Raw genomic sequence first — 22,115 nt, forward strand, 5'->3', positions numbered from 1 at the left:
AACAATCATTTGACATATTAGGATAAAATTTTGCTAATTTATCTGGCGTAATATACCATCTATAAAACATTTTTTAAATATTTTATTTATAGGAGATTGCTTTGGTAATTTTTATATTTATTTTCCAAATCTTAGACCATTGATCTAACGCAATATTATGACCTAAATTTTGTGCCCATTTAACCATAGAGAACTTAACCACCTCATCTTGTGTTTTCATTTCTAACATTGTAACATACAATTTTTAAATACATTTTTCATCAGTATGAATCACTATTTTATCCATCTCGGTCAACTTTTCACGAAAACCCATTTGTTTATCCTTAACATATCTAGATTCTAATTGTGCTCTTTCCCACCGACTCAAGTCAGTATCTTGTTTTTTAAGATTTTCCATGGACTTCAACTGATTTTTATTGTCCAACGAATCTTCATATCTCCACATTTGTTTTTTTTAAAAATAATTTGGGATTCGGAAAAGCTTCGTGGTGAGACCCGTTTTGGTATCTTAGTATAAAAAAGTCTTTTAGTTTCTTCCCATATCTTCAATAAGGATCTTCTAAGAATGTGCTGTTTAAAATACTTATGTGTATAAATTCAATATGGACCAGAAAACAAGTTGCTGTAAAAGATACAAAATAGGAAATTAAACACACATATTTTTTACAACAGGTTAATGTTGTATCTATATTACCAATTAGTAAATATATACCATAAACTTACTTCCAGAATAAAACCAACATGTTCTCAAGTATTTTTTAATGGTATACTCTATGTCTTAACACACTCTATAGGCATTGCATCATCTTGCACATTAGGAACACATTAGGATTACATCATCCATAACCAGTTATAAAGCTCCAGCATTTTTAGTTGACCAACACTGCTTTTTACTTGAGAACACTGTGGCAACACAATCAAAGAAGGCAATTCTTGGACCAAATGTAACTAATATTTATTTTTTTATTACTTTCTACATTTAGGTTTTAAATTGTATGCTATATTGATTTTCATTTTTTTGCTTTAGGGCTATACTTTAGAACCACTGGGCAAGTGATTGCACTTTTAAGATCTCATTTGCATATTTATTGTGTGCCTGGTGGTTTTATTCTGGAAGTAAGTTTATAGTATATATTTACTAATTGGGTCAGGGCCTTCTCAGTGGTGGCTCCATACTGGTGGAATGAGCTCCCGGAAGACATCAGGTCCCTGCGGGACCTCTCACAGTTCCACAGGGCCTGTAAAATGGAGTTCTTCCACCAGGCCTTTGATTAGTGAGCTGCATCCATCAATCTGAGGCCCTGGCACTAATATCAACATCAGCATCAATATCATACCAACTTGAATAGCCTGTGCTCCGTTGACAAGTCCCAGACTCTGATACTAGCTGACTGTCAGATGCCTGCCATCGTTACCTAACCTGTGCTAGCACTTTGTGTATTGTATTTTAAATTTATATTTCTTGTGATTTTATCGAATTATCTGTTTTATCTCTGCTCTAATATTATGTAAGCCACCCTGAGCCTGCCTTGGTGGGGAGGGCGGGATATAAATACACTAAACAAATAAATAAATAAATATAAATAAATAAATGTGTCCTAGGTTTTTCCCAAGAGAGTATAGGAGTTTGCAAAATATGAAACTAAACAGTTACTCCTCCACAGGCAGATTCAGGTGGGCAGCCATGTTGGTCTGAAGCAACAGAACAATGTTTGAGTCCAGTGGCACCTTTAAGACCAACAAAGTTTAATTCTGCATGCACACGGAAGCTTATACCCAGAATTAAACTTTGTTGTTCATAAAGGTGCTGCTGGGCTCAAACTTTGTTTTATTCCTCCACAGGCAGTTTTCTTTAGATTATAAGGGATGCAAAGTAGAATTTATACAAGCCCAGTCTCATGCCCTCTCCAATTTTAATGGCAGTTAATGGACTCAAAGTAAAGCAATGACAGAAATTTTCTTACTGACATCTGGCTATTTGACAGACTCCCTTGGAAGACAGGTTTCCAGTTATGAAAGTGTCTCTATATCTGTCAACATGGTTAGTTTGTGGAAAGGCTGTCAGATAGTCTAGGCTACCTTGTAAAAAGCATCAAATTGAAATTTGTGGAGTTGTGTCATTCCTTTTCCTGCTGTTAGTCATGAATCAAGACATGGCAAATGGTATGGACATGAATGGCACATCCAAACGCTAGGTGAATTCTGGGTATTTTTGTGTTTCTGAGCATGGCAGATAAATCTTGAGTCAGAATGTCAAGGTGACAGATAGCTACCATGGCAACTTTATAGTTCGCAAAGACTTAAACCATCACATAGATTCTAAATGATGACATAAAGCCATTTCTTTAAAACCATCTGTCCAAAAGTTGCTTAAATAAGCAAATCTATAGATTTATGTCGGGACGCATCCTCCAAAGCCAGAGTTAGTTTGAAAAATAGTTGATAAAGATATACAAGTTTTGGGGGAAAGTTCCTGTCACAGAAAAGAACTCAATGTCTGTAAAAAGTGAGGAAGCTATGAAAAAGACAGGGATGATGAGGACTGTCAAGAGAACATTATGAGCAGGAAGACTCTTCTGCTTTTGATGTGATGTTCTGATTGGATTCTGATAAAGGTGCACTTCAGAATTCTCTGCTATCTGACCTACTAGGGGTATGCCTACACAAAAATTTGCAACTCATCTCAGACATAACCTGTAAATACAAAATGGAATGCAATGAATGATTTACTTTGTCTAATACATGCCAGCTTGTTAAAATGCTAACAAATGTTGTATGCATAAATACCAGGAAAACAAAGAGAAACAGACTTTATAGAGATACTGTTGTTCCTAAGATGTCATTTGTAAACAAGCCAAGATTCTTTTCTTAACAGTGTAAGTATATGGTTAGATGCCTTTCCTAAGCTGAAATTTGATTTACTTTTCAGTGTCGTTGTACACGGAGTACATGATTAAATTCAGTATGAAGGGGTGATTCAATCACATCATAAAGAAAGAAACAGGTTTGATATTGGCTCCACTGCACCAAGTAAATAATGTTATCTACTTTTCACAAATTAAATGAGTAACTGAGAAAGTTGTATGGTACCCTGATCATTAGCATTTAGGGACCTTCAGAGGGTATACTCCCAGTCTTGGCAGAGCTCTTGGGAAACCAGAGAACTTGCAAGCGTCATTAGATTTTATCTGTTTGCTGTCCTATTAGCTGCCCTATTTCCTGTCAGAGGCCAAGGATTTGTATATGGTGTAATCTGTGAAACAAAGAAAAAAGTTTCCTGGTGGGACTAAGGGTGTGCATTCAGTATATCTGAGCCCCCCTCCAAAAAAGCTAAAAAATACCTTACCGGTATTTTCCAGCTATTTTTTAAGCTAAATACACACAGTAGTCTATTTTCAGCTATTCAGTATAGCTGATGCCCCCCAAATCCCAGATATTATCAGGGAATGTCAGATAGCTGCTGTTAAAGGGCATTTAAAGGGCTCCCCAAGAAATGTAAATGCCCCCGACAAAAGAAATCCTGGCTATGTGCCTGCCATGAGGTCTTTACATTAGTCCTGCTGAGCTGGCATTACCACAATGGCACTGGGTTCTGCTGGGCACTAGTACATTGCACTGGTTTTGCTGGGCTTGCAACCCCCTGCTCCTTGCTTTGTGGAACTGGCTTTGCCACAGTGGATCTGGGTTTTGCTGGCTGGGCACTACATTGCAGTAGTTCTGCTGGGCTTGTAATCCCCAGCGCCCCCCCCCCCCCCCGCTTGGATTGTGATTCTGTGCTTCACATCAGTCCTGTTGAGCTGACATTGCCACAACGGCACTGAGCTCTGCTGGGCACTGTACATTGCACTGGTATTGCTGGGCTTGCAAAAATACCCCCCTACCTTCAGTTTCTACTGCAGAGATTCTCTGCAACTTTGATTCTGTTCTGTTGGGCTTTTATCACCCTTACTCTGTTGGTATTTTTCCTCCATTGGAAACAATGGAGGTTGGGGGCACCTTCTTTTGGGTTCCATAGAATTGGGACCCCCAGTCCAATCTTTTTGGAAAATTGGAGGTTCTTCTCAGGGGAGGCACCAGCAGCTATGCTACAAATATGGTGCTTCTACTTCAAAAAGTCCACCCTGACCCCCAGATACCCCAGATATAGTCTATTGACTATAATGGTCCCCATAGGGTATGATGGACCTGAATAAATTCAGCATCCCTGAAAAATCCCAAATCTGAATACCATACCAGTACTGGAATTCAGGAATATTGGGAATTGCAATATTTTTCGTGTTCAATATAACTGATTTTTAAAAATAAATAAATAAATACTGATTTTGTGTGTGTATACCCCTACAGGCAACACATTTTCCTTTCCCCTGATTATATGAGTGTTCTTCTGGAGTTAGGTGGCAGTAGGTATGTCTCTCATTTCTGGATTACTTGCTGCTGAATCAGTATTGTCCCATAATTGCTCTCTGTTTCCTGTTACTCCTCTACTCTCAAGAAGCAGTGTGTGTGTACCGTGGACATCACTCATTGATGCTGATGCTCTGCTTCTAGCCTTTCCATGTTCACAACAAGTTGTAAGAGAGAAGCATAGATCCGTTCGTTAGTGTGTATACCAGGGTCCCCAAGGTGGGGACTGTGGGCACCATGGCACCTGCCAAACAATTTTAGAACATGACTGGAACCAGGTGGGGCTGTTGAACAGCGGGGCTTTTGAATGTCTATACAGTGTGGGTGGGTTTAGTTGCTTCGGCAGCACAAGGATATTCATCGTGTGACTTAAGGCATGCAAGAAAATATTTTTAAACAATATGTTAATTTAAAAATGCATCTTGTTATATCAAGATTCTGCCTGAAATGTTGAAGAGAATTAGAGTTATGCATGACTTCACTCCTGACATTTTGTTGTTGGCTCTGCCTCTTGTGGCAACCATTTAGTGGCTGACTCCATCTCTTGTGGAAGCCATTTCATGGTTGCACCCATGGCCCTATGTCAGAATTACAAAAGTGTTCACAGACTCAAAGGTTAGGGGCCCCTGATGTAAGCCATGAGAATAACTTAACAGCTAGCACACTGTAGTGCTTAGAGGGCCTAGGAAACCCAGGTTGTCCCTAGTCTGCCATGGAAGCTCACTGGGTGACTTTGAGCTAGTCATGTATTTTCAGCCTGACCTGACCTACTTGAAAGGGTTGATGTGAAGATAAAATGGAGGAGAGGACAACAATGTAAGTTGCTTTGGGTTTCTGTTGGGGAGAAAGTTGGGGTATAAGAGAAGTAAATTATCACAAATAAATTGGACCAGCAGGAGCAACTTTATCAGCAGACACACTTTGAGTTTCCTGTGGAATGCAGAGGTTTGGATTTATATTGATATCTGAATTAGATAATCATGGGCAAGGAAGGATAGTAGGTAGAAGATTTGGGATTCTGTAGTTGATCGAATTAGATGGCCTTTTAGTTCCTTTTTGGCCTATGAATCCAAACACAATTTAAACCAGCATAATTACTATCAATGAGACTAAGATATTTTAAGAGTTTTGTAAGTTTTTTGAACTACAGAATTGAATAGCATTTGTAATCAACCTGTCTTATCATTTACTTCTTATTTTCCTTTGGTCTTGATTGCCTTCTCACTGATTCATGCTGTTGGGGTGGAATGACCAAGATAATCAAAGTAAAGATCATTGAAAAGGTCAGATTTAGTTTAGTTCATCATCATAATTTCTCAGACCTTCAGCACAGTTTGGTAAAAACAGATTAACAGGAAATGAAATGTGTACATTGGGCCTTCACTCACTTGATAAGGACTGTGGCAGACTGGCAAATAATAATAAAAAATCACAATATAAAATTATATTTACTCAAAGATCATTACTTTGTAAGGTTAAGCAATCAGAATTGAAGTCAAAGTTATGATTCTCCCTGCAACCATTAAGTTGAATGCCTAAAGGCAGTCTAGAAAGGGGGTCAGGCATTTTTTAAAAACTCAGGCAAGTTATAGATAGAGAATGTTGATAGCGTCTTCTTTCTTGAGTGTTCCAACAACTGGCTTTTCATTGTGGAGTGAATTTGGCGAGAAGTTAATGAGGGTTTTGTACTGGGTGTAGAGAACTGTGTTGCATGGCTGAGCATCATACATGCAAGGAGGAAGCTCATAATTGGCCCTGTTCATGTCATACATATATTATGGAGATCAGTGCAAAAGGTACCGTGAAAAAGTGCTTCCTATATCTACCAGTAAGTATCAAGCAATTCTTTGAATTTGAGGAGTGCACAGAAAGTACACTCCTCAGATTCAGAGTGTTCATTGACACTTGTTTTATTTATTTATTTTATTGGGTTTCTATCCCTCCCTCCCCACGAATGGGCTCAGGGTGGCTTACATTTAAAGGCACTACGTGCCCAAAATATATTAAACATATAACACCAGATAAAAACAAGATAAAACAATCATATTATTACAATCACGTTAAAGATGGCATCCTGTAGATGGACACAAGTCCCAATTCAGCCGTATCTGTCTCGTACATTACTGTAGTTCAATCTCCATATAGGGCCCACCAACCACCCCGGTGTTAGTAAAAGCCTGGCGGAAGAGCTCCGTCCTGCAGGCCCTGTGGAACCGTACAAGAGCTCATTCCATCAGGTAGAAGCTGCCACTGAAAAGGCCCTAGCCCTGGTAGTGGTGACCTTGGCCTCTTTGGGACCTGGAATCACTAGCCGGTGTTGTGCCCCAGACCGTAGTGCTCTCTGGGGTATATGTGGGAAAAGGCAATCCCTCAGGTATGTCAGACCCTGGCCATAAAGGGCTTTAAAGGTAAGTACCAGCACCTTGAAGTGAATTCGGTATGCTATTGGCAGCCAGTGCAGTGCATTCAGCGCAGGCTGGATGTGTTCCCATCTAGGGAGACCTATCAAAAGTCTGTCCACTGCATTCTGCACTAGCTGCAACTTCCAGATTGCGACAAGGGCAATCTCGAGGTGACCATCGCATGGGTCACTGTAGCCAGGTCATCATGGTCAAGGAAGAGAACCAGCTGCCAAATCAGCCGGAGGTGGTAAAAGGCTAATTTAGCAGTGACTGCCACCTGGGCCTCCTCACCACAGGCACTGGCAACCAATGGTGCCTCGTTGAAGGTTGGGAGAAGGAACCCCATCCCCAAATCACCCTGACTCAGGCACAGGACCTCCGTCTTCACTGGGTTAAGTGTCAGCCAGCTCAGTCTGAGCCAACCAGCCACAGCTTGCAATGTCTGGTCCAGATTTTCCAGGCTGGAGTCTGACCGGCCACCCAACATCAGCTAGAGCTGGGTGTCATCTGCATACTGGTGACACCCCAGCCCATACCTCTGGACAATCTGGGCAAGGGGGCGCATATAGATGTTAAACAGTAATGCAGAACGCACCACCCCCTGAGGCACACCGCACTCAAGCAGATGTCTCCGGGACTGCTGTTCCCTTAGCACTTCCTGGAAGTCATAGGAAGCACTTCATGTTCTAAGGATGCTATCCTCCAGGTGGGACCTGGGAATTCCCTGGAATTACAGCTCATCTCCAGACTACAGAAATCTACAGACTACAGGGAAAACAGACTACAGAGTACGGACAAAATGGATGCTTTGGAACATGGTTTCTATGGCATTGTACTCCACTGAGATCCCTGCCATCCCCAAGTTCAAAATCTTGCTTGAGGACTGGGCTCCTCGTTACATTTGCATTCCTTCTTCCTTCCTTGACTTTATTTTTTTCCATTGCTTGCATCCCTGTACAGGATTAACCCACTTAGTCCAGTCCAGGGGTGCGAGGGAATCCAGTATTTCAGCACATTAAACAACAAACCACGAGATAGTGTATACTTTCTCTGGTCTTCACAACAGTTGCCTCCAGAATCTCTACAAGGAGTCCCCCCCAACCTGAGAGTAGAGATTCAACCTCTCAGTTGGCATCTAGAACTTACACATCAGCAACTCCACTCAGAGATGCATGCTTTACTCCCACAATGGTAGCTTTGTGTGGTCAGCGTTAGACACAAGATTTAGCCTTGGAGTTCAGTTACAACATCACAGACAATAACAAATGAGAATGATCTTTATTCACTGCACAGCATAGCAAAAGAACTACTAGAGGATACAAAATAAGAAGCCTATGGCTATTAGCCCTTATTACACATTAATAAGATTCATAGTTACCAATTTCAGGAACACCCAACAGTCCAAGATAGTCCAAGGTATATAGTACAGTTAGACACCAAGGAATTTTGAAGAGAAATCCCATCTTGCACAAGTGTGTAGTCTCAGTCTGTTCAGAGATACAGATCCACAGTAACAAAAGTTGCTCTTTGTTACCAAAGTCAGGATTAAAGCAAGCAAAACAGGAGGAGAGCTCACTCCCATAGAGACCAACGGAATTATGCCCCCCTTCCCAGTAATAATTAGCTGTGGCCATCAGACAATCACGAGCGGATAGGGGTGTGTCCAATTGTTGGTTGCCATAGCTGCAAGTCAGGTGAGTGTGAAGATTGGCTAGAAGTTTGGGGCCCCGCCTGCAGTCAGGTGACCCAACCTCCAGCTTTCTTCATTATGTACGTGACCTGGCCCATGTAGGCCAGGAGCCTTCATGTCTGGCTCTTAGCAGATAGGTGTTAAGGAATGTGGGTATATGGCATGGCTATTAAGTTGCTCAGGCCATTTGGTCTCCCTTAGACCATTTGGGCCTGCAACAGGAAATAAAGACACAGCATGTCATACAGAATGTCATCACAGGAGAAGGCATGAGAATTTAAAAAGCAATATTTCTATACAATCCCTTAAATGAATTACTTCCCTCATGTCTTGGAAGGGGAAATCTACAGTCATTTTATATGTTATGTCAATTCTGTACATCTGTTCATTACATGTGACAAAGTTGTCTGCCTGAAACCATTCTCATGTCATATCGAGGGGACTGTCCAGTAGTACTTGGCCCTGGCAGAGGGATGGTGGTAAGAGGCCATTAATTCTGGATGCACATCTTGATTTTTTCCCGGAGTCCCAGACTCCCTAAAGACTGCTCCTGTATAGGAGCAAAAGCATGCTGTAGTAGGCTTGGATCTTGATTACTGTGACACAGATCTCTCTTGTTGTAGAAGGAATAGAATGAGTTCTAGAAAGATGTGATGTGTAAAGAGTGCAGTGGCTGGAAGTAGGTTAAGTACATATTAGCATTATGTAGTTGAAAGACAGAAATGTGGAAGTAAAGTGTCATATACCTGATGTTACACAATAAGTGGTGTCCAAGGCCGGACAATGTGGGGCATAAAATGCAGGGCAGAGGGGTCCGTGGAGTAATTTCTGCAATTGGGCAGTCCACAAAGGCAGTTTATGTTGGTTGTCCCTGTCATTCAATGTGGTCATGGTCGCAGCGTCGATCCTGTTATAGAAGAGGTCTCAAGGAAAGTTGCGTGGAAAGAGTGGGTGTAAGGAAAGTCTCAGAAGGTTCAGTTGGGATGATGAAGAGGAGTATGGGCAGAAGAGTGTTGTGAAAGTGTTATAGTTTTTATCATGAAAAGGCATTTGTGTTGTCGACATGTGGTAAACAAAGGTGTGAATTGCAGCGGAGTGTCTAAATGCATGGGTAGACACATAAACTGTGAGTAGTTTGCTGTTTGGTGAATGCCATGGAAAGGAGTCATGCTGTTTTGAGTTAATGTATTGTATAAAAGAGGTGACACTTATGGAAATGAGGAAAGATTTTTTAAAGTGAAGATCAGTGGTTGGCAGAGCCAGATGTAATAAGAGTGATTGAGAGGTCATGAGGACAGCAGGTGAATATCATGTATAGTCATAGTGGTTTTGTGAAAGTAGGTGGAGAAGTTTCCAGGACAGGGCATGTCACATGCAATGTGAATTCCATGAACAGAGTTTGCAGGGTTAGTTCAGTATTCTGCGTCTGTGTGCTAGGAGTGAATGATCATCAGTGATGTCACGTAAGGCAGAGTGGAATGCTGGAGTTTGTCGTGATGAGTGCAGAGAGGCATATATTTCACCGTGCTTTGATCTTTGTCTGTGGCATTCTGATTAGTGTTTTGTCGAGGAAGTTGATGATACAGTCATGCTGGGTGAGACACTGTCTTCAGTGGGGTAGGAAGTATGGCTTGAATGACGAAGAGCTGATAAACCTAATTCAAGGTATGGGCTTTTGTTTGTTTTTTGTAAAGGGTCCTTCTCTGGTAACAATGCCAAGCCCTGAACTTCAAGGGACTGGTGTTAATTTGAAGCTTGATGGTAATGCTATAGTAATTATGCAGCGCAAAGCCACCCCACTTCCTCCTGGGTTGCGAATGCTTGAGGGAGTGGTGGGGACGACTCTGCCTCTTCAGGTGAGGGAAGGGCAGGCTACCAAGCTGCTTCCAGCCCCCGGTCCAGGCTTATCGGAAGTGGAAGCGGAATTAGTACTCCTGTATTAAGACGCTGAACTGCAGGCTGTGGAAGGTCAGTCGTTCAGCAGTTCGAGACCTGAGTTGCCGCATAACGGAGTGAGCTCCCGTCTCTAGTTCCAGCTCCTGCCAACCTAGCAGTTAGAAAGCAAGAAATTGCAAGTAGATAAATAGGTACCACTTAGGTGGGAAGGTAACAGCGTTCTGTGCACCTTGGTGTTTAGTCATGCCGGCCACATGACCACGGAAACATCTTCAGACAGCGCTGGCTCTTCAGCTTTGAAACTGAGATGAGCACTGCAACCCTAGAGTCGGACTCGACTGGCTTTCGAGCAAGGGAACCTATGAGGTCCTGTCAATGTGAAGTGCAGTCTGTAGAGCGGCTCAAAGAGGAGCAGGCTGGCTGGCCAGATGTCCTGGTCAACAATGCCTTCTCTGTAGTGAGCGGCTGCAAGGCAATGCATTTGTTTTACAGAAGAAGAAGAGAAAGAGATGGGATTTATACCCCACCCTTCACTTGGAGTATCAGAGTGGCCTCCAAACTCCCTTCCCTCCCCCTCTCCACAACAGACACCCTGTGAAGTAGTTGGGGCTGAGAGAGCCCCTCCCTAAATCCCATATCGCTCCTCTTCCATAGATAGTGACAGGGAAACCTGGCACAGAGCCAATGGGGAATCAGCCTGGGAAAAGTAGCTTCTATTGTGATACAGATTGGTTGTTTGTTTCAGGTGACTTCCTTCTAGGGGTCAAGAAGAAGGTGTTTCTCCACCATCGTGAATCTCTTTTGTAACCATGTTTCTTAGCACTGACATAGAAAATGTAGCTCTTAAGGTTTGTTACTTTTGTAGGTCTCCTGTGTACCTTTTACCCTTACACAAAGAAATCTCTCTTCTCCAGTGAAGCAAGATCCATTGAAACTCTGAGTATTTACGTATTTTTGACTATTTTTCCAACATATTTTTGGTGCATTTAACCCCTTTAACTCCCAGATGCAGCAGGGAGAGGGGAAATGACTGCATCTGAGGAGGGTGTGTTTAATTGCCAGAAATGCTGTGCTCCATGCCTTTCTCTGGGTCAGGATGAGAAAACTGTCTTCACCATGCCCATTGCTTTCTCACTGATGGGAGAAGCTGCCCAGCTGGATCTCTGCCTGCCATTATGTGGAAGGGAAGGGAGACCTGATGGATTAATTCTAAGTTTGAAGCAGCTGTTGGGGGCGGTCTGTCATTTTGATCAAAGTAGCCTTGAAGAGGGAGACTTAACCCTTATCTTGCCATCTCTCAAAGTACACCTGAGCCCCGACAGCAGCATTGGGGGTGGGGACTGGGTCCCCCCTGCTGTCTGTCTGACACACACAAACGCACAGGCACCCTGGTCCCTGACAGGGGCAAAGCTCTGACTCTGGCAGCTCAGGGGCCAGGGAGAACTATGTGCGGCAGCCTCCCCCCAACTGTCTCCCTCTCCCTCTCCCACACACCCACAAATACACACACACCCTGAGCTCCGACAGTGCTCTGGCTGTAGTAGCTGAGGGGCTAAGGACCTGCCCCCCTTTGGCTCTCTCTCTCACACACACACACACCGGTCCCTGAAAGGCCAACAACGGTCTCTCTAGTCGAGGCAGCCAATGGGCCAGGGAGAACCAGGTGTGACCTCCCCTCCCCTAGCTCTCACTCACTCACACACATGCACGCACATGCCTCCCGGAGCCCAATGGCAGCCAAGGGGGCAGGGAGATGAAGGAGGGTGACATGCTCGGCATGGCCTGCTGGGGCAGAATGAGCAAAGGGTGTGTGCTGAGGAGCTCAGCTCTCGACAGAGGAGCTTGTGAATGTGGCCACCCCTGGACGGGAGTCAGGGACAGGCTGGAAGCAGCCTCTTCCTCATGGGGTTGGCAGGGGGGCAGCTCCCGGCCACCGGCCTCCCTCAGGGATGCAAAAGAACTGTGGAAGTGTGAGGGGTGATGAAGCCAGCAGCCAAGGACTGACCCTTCCCATGCGACACTATATCTGGTGAGGGCAGGAGGCGTTTTGGAGGGAAAGCAAATGAGAGTGCTCTCCTGCGTGCCCCGCAGGCTGAGCAACCTGCCGCCGCCTCTTGACCCAGGCTTACTTGTTCTGGAATGGGACTCAGTAGTACTCTGGAGGTGCGTGACAGTGGTATCCTGTCAGGCAGGGGGCCAAGGTGGGTTACTCCTCTCAGGCTGTCAGTAAGGGGCACGATGCAGCTTCCTCATCTCAGGTGTGGAGGGAAGGAGCTGAGGGCCAGCTGTGTTTGAGGTGTGATGGTGCTGTTGGCTGCTGGCCAACCTCCCTGAGGGACACATAATTAGCGGAGGCCTAACCCAGTGGGGCCTTGAAAGTCCGCAAGGCTGCCGGGCTTCTGGCTGTGCTATCTGTGGTGAGGGCAGGAGGCATTTTGGAGGGAAAGCAAACAGGTCTCTGGGTGTTCTACAGAAATGGGCGGGACTCAGGCCATGGACTTAGTGGATAGGGTACAGCTCTGAGTGACAGGTCAGGGACCCAAAGTCAGAAAAAAGTCACACGAAAACTCTTTTATATATAAGGAGAGATTGAATAGTAGGGGGGCACTTTCTGAACATTCCACACGCCTCTAAATCAGTTGATTCCATGATGTGTCACTCAGAAGTTGTCCCTATCCACTGGCTGCATTGCCTGAGTCTCGTCCAAAGAGGCGGCGCCCGCCAAAACTTTCCTCAGGAGACGGTTGCTTTGCTCCGGTGAACACAGCTACTGTCTTCGCTCTCCTCACCAGATGACGATTGAGTCCCTCAGTGGACAGAACCCACTGTCTTTAGCCTCCAAGTCAAGTTTGCTGAGTCAACACTTTCCAGAATGGAAAAAAACCCACCAAGTAAACGGCTGTCAGTGTGGTGGAGGTGGGGGGGGGACCAGCCAAAGTTATCACAAAAAAGCCAGTGGATACACACACAAGCAGAGATAGAGGATGGGACTAGACACACAGAAAACAGGAAGCCAAAAACCCAAGGCATGCTGCAAAGCAGAAATACAGGCACAGTCACAGACAGATCTACGTAGGCACACACAAACAGGAGTAGTGCAGGAACAACTGGCTGAAGTGCAGAATGAAATATACATTAAAAAATTAGAGAGATCGTAAAACCGTAAAACTAATTTGCTCTGAACAGGCAGGGGAAAGAGGAAGAGCAGAAGCACTGGGAATGTCTCTCGCCTGCTCCGTTTTTCCCTGGTGTGTGTGTGTGTAGGCTTCCTTTGTGCAAAGGAAAAGAGAGCCCAGAACTGCTACAGTTTGCTTTAAATCACAGCGTTCGGTGGAGGGGGCGTGGCCATGGAGAGGACTCAATGCACTCAGAACTACAGGAGAGAGAGGAACAGGGATAGAAGGCTCCTCCTCTGCCTCGGTAAGTCCTTTCTGTGCGCAGCCACAGTGAACGTTGTTTTACTTTTTGGCTGTTTTTTAACTTCCCCTTATGTTTTTTAAAGGTTTTAAATTTTTCTGCACACCTGGCAAGTGGGCCACGTGTGCAGGATAATCTCTTTTCCCTCCACGTGTTCCCTGTCTCTGGAACTAAGCATCCGCACAGACAGGGTGACTTGGGTATTAGTATATAGATTATGGGAAATTTGGGCCACAGAAAAGAGGGAGTGTACAAACAAAGGAAAAATTAAGAGACACTTGGGCAGAGCACAGGAGGGAGACGTTTTAGACAAAAGAACTCCCTGTCCATATTTACAAGCTCACTCCTCAGTTGCTAACGTGACCTAACTCTTTCCACATACTATACTTGAGACAGAGATAGGCTTGCCAAGTCCCCCCGGGGGGCAGGTAAACCCCCGCCCCAGAGGCCTGTTCCCCTCTGCCAGCTGATCGGGCCCTGGGGGGAACCCCACCCTGACGTGCACATCACCCGGAAGTGACGCGACCATGCCAGGCACGCTGGGGGCAGGGCATCGGTCATCCAAGGGAAAACTCTATGGTTTTCCCTCGGATGGTCGTGGCCCCGCCCCCAGCGTGCCCGGCATGGTCGCGTCACTTCTGAGTGATGTGGATGCAGCACGCGTGCGCTCCAGCCACAAGCCAGGAGTCCCCCGCTGCGGCGAAATTCGGACTTGGCAACCCTATACAGAGAAAACCTCATAGACAAGACCAAGCAAAGAGGGAGGTGAGAAGACACACACTACACACGACAAAACCAAGTAAGTCTACAACTACAACCAAGGTAAAGGCAGGGTGTGGGTAACTGTGAAATGATGCAACAAGTAGACATAGAAAAAAATCCACAAATTAAATGACCCCAACAAACAAAATAACATAGAAGGAAATAACCCCAGTCATTAAGGGGAAGGTGACAGTGCAATAAGGGGTTGACAGGATGGACAGCAAAACATGATATGCATGTGTACATAGGGAAAACTGTAAACAAGAAGAGAAAAATCAACACTGCCTTGCACTTTTACACTATATCCAGACTCAACTGTGTCCCCTACTTCCCAACATCTACAGCATACATTCTACAAAGGTCACAACCAAGAGAAAGACCAGGAAGATTCACGGAACACCCGAAGAAGACTGGTGAGTTTTGAATTGCCAATGGGGGAAGGGTAATACCTTCCTCTGAGGGAGACACACACCAAGGAAGCTGTGACACACATTGGAACTGGGGGGAGATGGTGTAATGACAAAACATGAGAAATTTGGTTAGAGTGTAAAAAGCTAGTTAAACGGTTAATTCCGCAGCAGAAGAGAAAAAAAGAGGGGTAGTGATTTATGTTAAAGATTCTTTGGAACCTGAATGGGTGTTTGGATCAGAAGATGGTAGAATAGTGGCCATTACAATTATGAGAAATGTGTAGAAAGACTCTTTTAGTTAATATTTATGCACCTAATCAAAATAAAAGGCCTTTTTTCAAAGACTGCAAACAATTCTCAATCAAACTTTAGCCAATAATATTTGCATAGTGGGGGATTACAATGCGGTACTAGATTCAACAATAGATAGGGAAAAAAATCAGGAAGGGATCTAAAATGGGAGGGGTGCTACCAAAAAGTTTCATGCAAGTAGTTGAGGAACATAATTTATTAGATGTATGGAGAACTAGAAATGGGCAAAAAAGGGACTTCACATACTACTCTCCTCAGCATAGAACATGGTCCAGGATTGATATGATATGGTCATCAGCAGATATAATAAAAGAGGTGATGGAGTGTGAAATACTACAGAACACATTCACAGATCATAGTCCTGTACTTTTGATGTTAAAACAGGAATTGAAGAAACATAGAAGTTCAATAAACATAAAATTACTTAATGATGAAAAATTTGTCCAAAAATGTAAAAAGGAAATAAGGGAATTTTTAAAGATAAATAATAAAGCTAATACCCCTAGGGAAATTATTTGGGATGCTTTCAAAGCTTATATGAGAGGATGCTTTATTAGCCAAAGTGTATGGAAAAGCCAACAGAGAAAAAAGGAATATGATAAATTAGTACAACAAATTTAAATGCAGGAAAATAATATGAAGAATGCAAGGAATGGAAATAATGGTAAAATTAAATTAGATTTCCTCTATCACAAAATGAATTTATTGTTAAACTTTGAAATACAGCAAAAAATTGAATATACGAAGCAATACTATTTTGAGAATATAAATAAACCCAACAGGTGGCTAGCATATAAAGTGAGGAAAGAAAGGACAAAATGCACAATAGTTAAACTACGTAATGATAAAAATGAAGAAAAATTTAATATACAGGAGTTGAAATTAATAATAGAAAGTTTTTATAGAAAGTTATATGAAGGTGACCAACAGGATGAGAACTTCATTCAAAACTATTTGAAGGAAGATAAAAATATATTTAACGAACAGCAGAGGGAGATTCTGAATGAACCCATAACAATGTTTGAATTGTCTGAAACTATTAAAAAATAATAATAAAGCCCCGGGCCCAGATGAGATTCCTGCGGAATTCTATAAATTTTTTGAAGAAGAGGTGGGTTTAGTATTCAAAGATACTCTCCAGAGCATAGGGTTATTGGAAAGAATTCCAGAGTCATGGAACCACGCTTTAATTACTTTAATTCCCAAGCCAAATTCGGATTTAAGTGATGTTAAAAACTACAGACCTATATCACTGTTAAATGCCGACTATAAGATATTCGCAGGAATCTTGGCAAACAGATTGAAGAAGGTATTTTCCCAAATAATACACCAAGATCAGATGGGTTTCCTCCCTAAAAGACAGATGAGGAACAACTTACGAGTAATTATAGATGTTTTAGAATATTAACAAAGAACTGTTGTTACTGTTCTTACATGCAGAAAAAGCTTTTGATAACCTGTCATGGGAATTTTTACTACAAAAATTAAAAAGAGCAGAGTGTGGACAGTACTTCTATAAAATGGTTAAATCCCTTTATACTACACAATATGTGAAAGTAATTGTGAACGGAGATCTAACTAATAATATAAAAATTCAAAAGGGATCAAGGCAAGGATGCCCAATGTCACCACTGTTGTTTATATTTGCACTGGAGTCTTTGAATGATAGGATAAGGAGCAATAACTTAATCGAAGGATTAAAAATTAAAGATGAAACGTATAAACTTCTAGCATTTGCAGATGACCTAGTGTTTATCTTAGAGAATCCAAAAGAAACAATATCGCATTTAACGGATACAATTATAGAATATGGACAGGTGGCAGGATTAAAAATAAATTACAAAAAATCTAAAATACTAACAAAAAATTGTTTACCCAAAACCCTGCAGGAAATTAAAAGTAAAACGACCATGGAGTTGGTAAAGAAAGTAAAATATCTTGGAATAAACATCACAAATAAAAGCAGCACATTAGAAGAGGATAACTATAAGGAGTTATTAAAAGAAATTATAAAAGACTTGTCAAAATGGAAAAGTATACCTTTGTCTTTTATGGGGAGAATCGCCTTAATCAAGATGAACATACAGCCAAGAGTTTTCTTCCTAGCCCAGAGTATACCTATATTAAAAAAACAGAACTTTTTTGAAGAACTAAATAAAATCACGAGCCAATTTATTTGGCAGTATAAAAGGGCGAGGATAAAAAGGAAAATCTTGCAGGATAAAAAGGAAAGAGGAGGACTAAATGTACCTAATTGGTACCTATACTATCAAGCAGCTGCCCTTGTGTGGATTAAAGAGTGGATCACCTTGGAGAATAGGAGACTTCTCCTACTGGAGGGCCACGATTTATTTATGGGGTGGCATGCTTATATATGGTACGGAAAGGATAAAATTCACTCAAATTTTAGTAAACATTGGTTAAGAGGCACCTTAAATAAAGTATGGAGTAAGATAAAGGAAATTTTTTTATAAGAAGACATCTAAGTGGGTTTCACCCATGGAGGCATTTATTCAACTGGCCCTAATGACAACAAATAAGAAATTAACATATCAGACTTTATTAAATAGAGAAAATAAAATAATAATAGAGGAAAAGTTACAAAGGGAGAATATAATATCTTGGTGGGAAAAGGCAATGCTGCAAGATAGATTTTAAAAAGACGCGGTGAGAGGCTTTGAAAGTGGTAACAACGAGTTAGATAAAATATGGCTATCCACAAGTGATAAATTGATACAGAAATTATACAGTTTTCTATTGGATGATTTCGAAAAGGACGAGGAAGTGAAAAGAGTAATGAGTAGCTGGATGAAAGATATAGGGGAAAAGATAGAATTAGATAGGTGGAATAAAACATGGGAGTCGATTAAATATATGAGGGCCATAGCCTATAAAAAAATGTTTATAAAATGCTCCATAGATGGCATTGGTCCTCGGAGAATATAGCTAATTGTTATTCTGGCTACTCTAGCATATGTTGGAAATGCAAGGCCAATACGGGAACCTTTTTTCACACATGTGGTGGTCATGTAGTAAAATTCAGGAATATTGGAGAATGGTGAGAAGGTTGATCCAAGAAATAATGGAGAAAAATATAGCACTGGAACTGGAAACATACTTATTAAATATGCTACCTAAGGGTTATAGACAGCAAGATAAATATGTAATAGTATATATAATGACAGCCGCCTGTTTACTATTGGCTAAGAATTGGAAATTAGATATAGTACCAACGAGGGAAGACTTAGTGGTCAAAGTGTTAGAGTTAGCACAAATGGACAATCTAAGTCTGAAGTTGCAAAATAAATATGAAAAAGTGTATAAAAAAAGATGGGTTAAGGTGTACGATTGGACAGAGACATTGAATGTGTGAGACTCTACTGTATATGTTATTAAGATTATAGAATGTTAATATTGTAAAATCAAATAAAAATATTATTAAAAAAACATGAGAAATTTGGTGAAGTGGGAAAGAATACAAAGTGCTGAGAAGATAGATAATATGTGAAGAGATGCTGTATTATGGTTAAATAATAATTATGGTTAAACAATAATTAAACTGCTAATATGTACTTAACCTGCTTCCAGCCAATGCATTCGTTACACATCACATCTTTATAGAGCTTGTTGTATTGCTTTTACAATGGGCTTTACTGCTGGTAATTCTATATAGCCAGTGTGGTGTGAGAGCCAGTGTGTTATTGGGGTTTGTCAGACTATGATCTGGAGACCCACTACTGACTAAAAACCCAAGAGAGGAGGTCCTCTCACCAGCTTAGACATACATTTAGTCTTACTCCCGTTAATCTTACTATCACCTGTCAAATTTAGTATTCACTTTTTCAAACCTTAAATTTAAAGTTTAACTGTCAAACAGAAACACCCCAAAGCATTTCATTTCAACATTTTTAAAGGCACAATTTAGAGTCCTTCAGCCTTTACATCTCCTTGCCTAATCTCTTCCGAAGCTTATAAGGACTTTTAGGGGCTGCCGCCCCTTTCTCTGAAAGACAGTCCTCCCCGGAAGATTCCGCGTCCAGCTCGCCATTGGACTTACTGTCCATCCCTTTTTTCCCTTCTTCCCCTGACCCATCCAACTGGACTCTTAAACATTCCCGTGCTTTCTGAACAGAGTCAATCTTTTCTTTTTTATCCTTGATTTTGAAGGTTACGCCTTCTGGAGTTAACCATCAATTGCATTTGTTTGTAGAAAAAGAATTAGTTATTTGTATTTTTCCCTCCTTTGTCTTATCTCAAATGGAATGTCTTTCAATGTTCTGATGGTATTCTCCCTCACTTTCAGGGGTGCTCCAGATACTGCTTTCAGGATTGCATCCCTCACATGCCTCTTCGAGAGTCTTACCACAATTTCCCCAGGCAGATTATTTTTCTTTATGTATCCTGAATATGACCTGTAGGCCACATCCATTTCGTTTAACAGGAATTTTGCCTTCATATCTCTCACTGGGGCCAATATTTCACTCATTAGTTCCTTCAGATTCTCTCCCTTAGTCTCTGGCAAGCCCTGGAAGAGTAGGATCATATTAGCCTTTTCCATTTGTAATTGTAGCAGCTGATTTTCCGTAGAAACTTGCTTCTTTTCCAGCTTTTGAACTTTCTTTTTCACCTTTTGTGCAGTGGTGTTCACTTCTTTCACCTTCTCAGCTGTTTCATTCATCATTTTAAGTGTCTCGCTTATCTGTGTTTGCTATGTGGTGATACACTGAGTCATTTTCAACATCTGCTCCTTGAGATTATTCATCTGGTCCAGTAGGGGGCGCATGGATTCTCCCAAAGTTTTCGCCAGCTTGTTGGTTCCTTCTGGTTTGGGACTCTCAGTTAGTTTCAGTTTCAAAGGTTTCTCTTTCTCCGTCCTCTTCCCAGCCATCTTTCTCGATTGTTTACTTTGACAAATATTTTGAAAGTCTCTGAATATGCGCCCGAATGCTTAAACTCGCCTTGGTGAGTATTTCCTAACAGTTATGCATGCTTTCTCTTCTGCTCCCCCCTCGATTCGCTCAAAAGTTCATGTGGTTGGGAGGCGCCCCTCCCCTGCCCGCCTCGCTTTTCGTTTTGCCGAATGGGGTAGGGAGCTTTCTTTTCTCTTTTACCGCCGCTTACGTTAGACTCACGTTCATAGTTGGTCCTCAGACCCCTTTTTAAAAAATCATTTCTGCCGCTCGACCTCCTATGCTTGCCCCGGTCGGCGTCACTTGAGTTCATTCGGCCTCGCGGCATGAAGAACCATTTGGGATGGAGAGGCACCTCAATTCCCCGGCATTCCACCAGCAAAGAGGCGACATCTCATAAGTCCCCTGGTGAGAGCCCCTTCAGCCAGGTCCCTGAGGGGGTGATGAGCCTGCGCACCCCCTCCTTCGGCCGGAGCACAGCTTCACCCCCGGGAGGTCCGGGAGGTGAGTCTGCTAACGCATCACCATAAATCGGAAGTCCAATATTGTCTTCTCCAAAGGGAACAAACCCTCTGGAACTTCTCACTCCTTACGGAAGTGGGAGGTGTACAAAAATATAAATATACAGCAGTGTCAGAAGATCTACTGAGAGTTCATATCCATACTGCACTAGCCACTATGAAGATGAACATTGTAACGATTCCTTGTTTATGGGTGTGTGTCTCTTTAAAAGTTTGGTTGCATGTGATAGTCTAGAGTGCTTGAAGACGCAAGTGTGGTGTGATTGGTGAGTGACAGAGAGGGGGAGGGGGTTTGGAAGTGATGCTGTGTGGATGAATATGTATGTCTATCAGGAGTGACATTTTGAGGTTTTGACAGCTGAAGGGTGACAGTTGAAGAGTGACAGTTGATGAAGACAGTTAAGGAGTTAAGGAGTTCGTTCTGAAGTCTGAGAGAGAAGCAGTTTGTGTGTGTGCAGTTAAGAACAGCTGAGGTTGTTCTGAGAGAATAGTAAAATGTAAATGAAAGTAATTGAAGACAAAGTTTAGGAAAGGCTGTATGTCCTGGAGAGAAACAGTGAACTTACATGACGTTGAGTTAAAGTTACAAAGTTACTTCCCTGACAGTGAAGGGAAAAGTGTGTGAAATACTAAAGCAATTGTTTAGTATTTACCCATTCCTAGTTACAGTGTTATACCATATTATTTATGAATTATATCAATAAATCTACTTTTATTTAAGATACCAGTTCTAAAAGAAATACTTCCCAGGAAACACATAGACCCTCATGAAAGCCTAAAAACCGACCTACCTACCCAGTGATAGAAATATTATAGTATAAAGGTTTGGAAAGCCTTAAATTTCCTGGTGGCAGCTGGATATACACAGTAAAACAAAACATAAAGAACATTTTAAAGGGAAACCAGACCTCCCCAGATAAGGGGTCGTCACAAACATGTATTGCTATTTGTACTCAAGATGGGAATCAGCTCCATTGTAAGTATATGTAAGTGGGTGATAGTAGCAAGGATCTTTATGCATGTTGGCTACAAGCCATTGCTGGTCTGATGACCCATAGGAACAGGCTTCAAAAGCAGAAGCATTATATTCTACCTGGTGAGAAGTTCTGGGTAGTTTAAAGCTCACATTTTCTTTTCACCAATACAAGTAGATTTTTAAAAATCAGCTTCCTTTTTACCTTTCATCTGGTCCAGAACTCATATGGGAAAATTATGTCAAAAACTGCAGTTTGTAAAAGCAAATGATCTATATGGCTTAAAAACTAAAAACACTTTGGTGGTAGTCAAGCCATAAAGAATCTGGACCCCATTATACTGCAGTGGGCAGCAGAGTCTAGAGTGCTTGCATGGACTATACCTGTGCTCCAGTCTGTGTCGTAACTGAGAGTTTC

This window comes from Gekko japonicus, unplaced genomic scaffold (genome assembly GCF_001447785.1).
Source record: "Gekko japonicus isolate JY-2015 unplaced genomic scaffold, Gekko_japonicus_V1.1 scaffold118, whole genome shotgun sequence".
Classification (NCBI taxonomy): domain Eukaryota; kingdom Metazoa; phylum Chordata; class Lepidosauria; order Squamata; family Gekkonidae; genus Gekko; species Gekko japonicus.